Source organism: Acyrthosiphon pisum, chromosome A2 (genome assembly GCF_005508785.2).
Source record: "Acyrthosiphon pisum isolate AL4f chromosome A2, pea_aphid_22Mar2018_4r6ur, whole genome shotgun sequence".
In the NCBI taxonomy this organism is placed as follows: Eukaryota; Metazoa; Arthropoda; class Insecta; order Hemiptera; family Aphididae; genus Acyrthosiphon; species Acyrthosiphon pisum.
Genome location: NC_042495.1, coordinates 40,151,305 through 40,156,280, shown reverse-complemented (window position 1 = coordinate 40,156,280; position 4,976 = coordinate 40,151,305).

Below are 4,976 nucleotides of genomic sequence, written 5' to 3'. Positions count from 1 at the left end.
GACGAATTCGAATCTGTTTTCAGAATTCTTATCGCTTCATTAGATCAATTGGTATGTTTGGCAAAAAAATACGTCTAAAATACTATGTCACGCGTATGTTAGACGAAAACAGAAAATCACGGTATAGAATCCCGCTTAATTATTGTTTATTATTACTTAATAGGTAGTCTTTAATTTTAAAAAGAAATTAAATATTATTGCAATCGACCAAGTTAAACATTTTGCCGTCGTACGTAACCGATAACGAGTCATATATTTGTATCATTATATTTTTTTAAATAAAATTGAAATTGATTTAATTATCTACTGCCATTCTCACATTGAATAATGATATTGTACGTTACCTGCAGGACGATCTTCATCTTCTCACCAAAAATTAAATTAGGGATTCATTGATTGTCGGCAGCCAATTCAAAACTATATCGAAGCGCTGTCAGTCCAAATGGTTTTGTTTTAATGAATCCATGTCTGGGCGTCGGACTCACAGAAAATTATACGTTTGGTATAATCTATGTACCTACCTACTGGGGAAATGATAAAGCAAGAAGTGCACTTGATGCCAAATGTCAAGGTGATTATTAGATCATCTTGAACTCGCGCGTATAAAGAGAATGGTCCGAGTATGGGTCCTGGCGCATACCGCTATAGGTAACATTGATGCGGTCTACAAAACGCCCCCGCGTTTTATTCACCGTGCACAACCTTAATATATTATTATATTTTTTTTGATGACCAATTATACCGTGACTGCAAGTGTATATTATTTAGTTATAATAGGTAGTGGAAATATAATGATTCAATGGCGTATTAATGTGCATTTATATACATAAAATAAAAATAGTATAATATACTATTCACATTTCACACGTATTGATTATTTATTTTTTTTTTTTATTTAATTAAGCCGCAACAATAAAGGTTATTGCGGCATTAAAACAATAAAACATTAATATTTTTTAACAAAAGTGTGAGACATTAGTAATGATATGTACATAGTAATAATATATGAAAATTGCAATAACAATAGATAGAAGATACAAATATAGATATATAAATGGATACATAATAATAAATGGTATGTTTGAAAAGTATCTCGGTTATATTAGGTGATATAATTTCGTTAATTTTAAATAGTTAATTATTTGTTTTATGTTGCCTGACTGTGGACTAAGGGCTTCTTCCAGGTATTGATTATTATATGTACCTATAGCAACATAGCTGGTAACTAACTGAATAGTATATTATAATATATATTATGCTATATTTATTATAATATGTTTGTGTATGTGTGTGACACTGACACAACACAAACCGGTAACCTATGGCGGCACGTATGAAGACTTAAGATAGTAAACATATATTAATTATTTATATACAGACTCAATCTACATAATATAAACATGAAATATTGTTTAAAATGCGTGTTAGTACTATAACGCAACATTAAATAAAATATTACTCTGTAGTTACGCTCACTGCGATCATGTAAACAAATCCATTATTAAAATTATATACTAAAGATTTAAATTTAAAAAAGATGGGCAAGTGAATACCACTCTGCCGTACAGTAGGTTACAAGTGAGTCACTGTATAATGGATGGTATTAAATTTGAATTCATTGATATTATAATATCCTTGTATACGAAATCGATTCTCCAGGGTGGAGACATTTTGTCAGTGTGGATATTTATTTTTATATTATATTTATATTGTAATTACTTATTAATAAGTTCATACAAATTTAATTTGACTTTCTTATAAACATTTTTTATAAAAGTAAGAGATAAAAGTAAACAAACTTATAAGGAGTCTTGTATTACATTTTAAAATCTTAGATTTAAAAAGAAAATTTTTTAGAAATTTCAAACTCAAAATAATTTGCACATTTTCGTGTATTTACTCTTTTTGTCAAAATTCGAACTTTAACCCTTTGCTTATAAAAAAAATTTGACTAGGTATGTATTTTTAATATTTTTCAACTGTCATTGCAGCAATATATTAGGAGCCTTATTAATAATAATATATAATTATATTAAATTTTCAAGCTATTTGACCAAATGAATAAAATTTTATTGATATTTATGGAAAAAAACTAAAAAATGCTCAAAACAAGTCAAAATATTTTGAAAATTTCATCGTGTATAGAAAATGCAAATATAAACATTCAGTCAAAATTTCATACCTACCGTAAATGTTCATCGATATAAAGCAATCATAGAAATTTGTTTAAGTGAAATAGAAATATAGAATAGGTACTAGCTAGAACTAAACAAATATTTAACATTTTGATTTTGTAATTAGTTCTCAGAGATAAACGGAAATTTGGTAAAATTACTGGTGGGGGCCCTGCTGAGCTAAAATGCTCATTACAATTATATATATATAATATGTATTATTGGTAGATACGAGATACCTACTATAGTACTAAAGCCGGTCGCTTCGCTCGAAGTTATGAATTCTAACAAGACAACTTATAACGTGTTACAATTTAAACACTTCACCATAAAAAGCATAAAAACAATTAGTTGCCCAACAAGTAACATTTTAAAAGTATTCTAAATAGAAATTAATTTACCATTTAATTAATTAACTAATTTAGTGTCTGCTCAAATATACAACAATAATTAGTTGAGTAAAATAGTTATATATTCGGTAATTATTTATTTTCATCGAAACTGAGACGACGCGACGTGGAAGAGGAAGACTGCTCATAAAAACTGTTGAAGGTTATTGGTTAATACTAAATTTATGATCATTCCTATAGTTATTGAAAATACATTTTACAATAATTATTAGATATTTAGGTACTTTATAATTGCAAGGACTAGGCCGTGGAACTATAACGCCTGAAGTTAAAATTTTTTTTTGGGGGGGAGGATTAGTCCCACCAAGCCCCCCTCCAATTTCCGCCTATGTGACACACTCAGAAAGTTTTAAGTTTATCATAATAGAGTCTTAATGGTTCAATATTATTTAACAATTATTGGAATATTAAGTTGATAGGTAATTCTATAAATGATTTTACAACTGCAGTCGGTTAATAATATATTTATATATAACTAGGTACCAAAATTACAGTCATTGAGTTATTGTATATTATACAATGTACCTATATATTATAATATTATATAAATACTAACTGTGCATTTTTAAATTTTTAAATTTTTGATTTTTTTTATACTTTTATTGTCTAACATATTATTATTTTAACTTTTAAACGAAAGATGTCATTTTTGGTATAGATGGAAATCTTGAATTATTAAAGTATATTATTTATCTTACAGTAGGTACAATTTTAAAATCGTAACATCAACATCGTAGGCAGCTGTTATTAAAAAAATTAAAATAAAATAGTTCATGGTCAATCGTGCTCACTACTCGTAGGTACATTGCGTGATTTATATAGGAATAGGTACATCACATAGCCGATCGACATTATATTAAATGTTGGATAGTACTATAGTCACTTGTATACAGTGCTCGAATTGGGAAAAATTAAGTAGAGGAGCTCAATCTAACGATTTAAAAACTGCGTTCCAAGGGCGCAATTATTCAACACAGGCCATACAAAAAATAGTAGGGGTACGCAAAAAAAAAATAAAAATAGTAGGGGAGCTCCGTCCCCCTGCGCACCCCCCAAATTCGAGCACTGCTTGTATAATTGTAAACTTGTGTACCTATATAGAGAATTTACTCGGACAATTGATTATACAACATGTTAATCCTTGATGATATAATTTATAAATCATGAATTATTTAAATGTAATCCCAAATTACACGAAAGTCAAGTTGATATCTGTCTCTCAAAATTGACTAATTTCAAGGCTGTTATAATATATGGTAACACGTTTATTACATAATATAATAGGTAACTCTGTTATATATAAATTACAATATAAACGTACCTACTACGAAGTGTTTTTAAAAATAATTTAGGAATAAAACAAACTTATTTTTTAGACATCTTAAAACTACTTGAAACTTTCTGTCATTTCGTATAATAGCTTCCACAGTAAAATTTTTAAAATGTTTAGACTAATTGAATGTGTATTGTAACCAGTGCCGCAATAACCGGGTGTGTTGCGTGTGTCAAACACACGGGCCCAGGGCTCCAACCCATAATGGGGGGCCCAAAGATAAACATTTAAAAATATTATATAGATTATGTATAAAAAATAAAACCATTTTGTTATAATAATAGTTATTAATAAAGATTGAACAATAGATCGGTTTTGTTTTGTACACAACAATACACATTATCATACATCAACGTTTCTTTTGCAGCCTGTATAAGTTGTATAACCGAAATTAAAAATAGAATAATGAGACTAAAAAGGTGGGTAAGTGGATGTCGCTCTGCTGTACAGTAGGTTAGAAGTGGGTCACTGTATAATGGACAGTATTAAATTTGAATTCAATGATATAATATCACTGTATAAGAAAAACGATTCTGAGCGGAGACGGTATATCAGTCAATGTATTAGACATATATATACTTATCTATGGTATTAACAAAAAAATTGACCTATAATAGGTACCTATAATAAATTCCAAATTAATCATATCATAATATCTATTAGGTACTTATAACGCGTTATACATCAACAAAAAACCGTGGTACTATCATAGATATATAATAGTATACTTTAGAAGTTTCAAGTACCCACGAATAATATTATACAATCACAACGAAATAACTAAAATAGTTATCCTAGGTTTTTATTATGTAATTTCGTTCAAATTTGTACTTAAAATGACTATAAAAATAAACTGTGTAAATGTATTTTTTAGATTTTTTGGTAACAGAATAAATTACTTACGTGGAATCTTGTTTTAAATTTTTAATTCTTAGATACAAAAATTGAACATTTTATGAATTTTTAACTACAAAATAATTATTCGATTTTAAATTTGATAAATTTTGTCAAAATTTGATCATTAAATGTTTATAAAAAAAAAATTGTGCATATGTATTT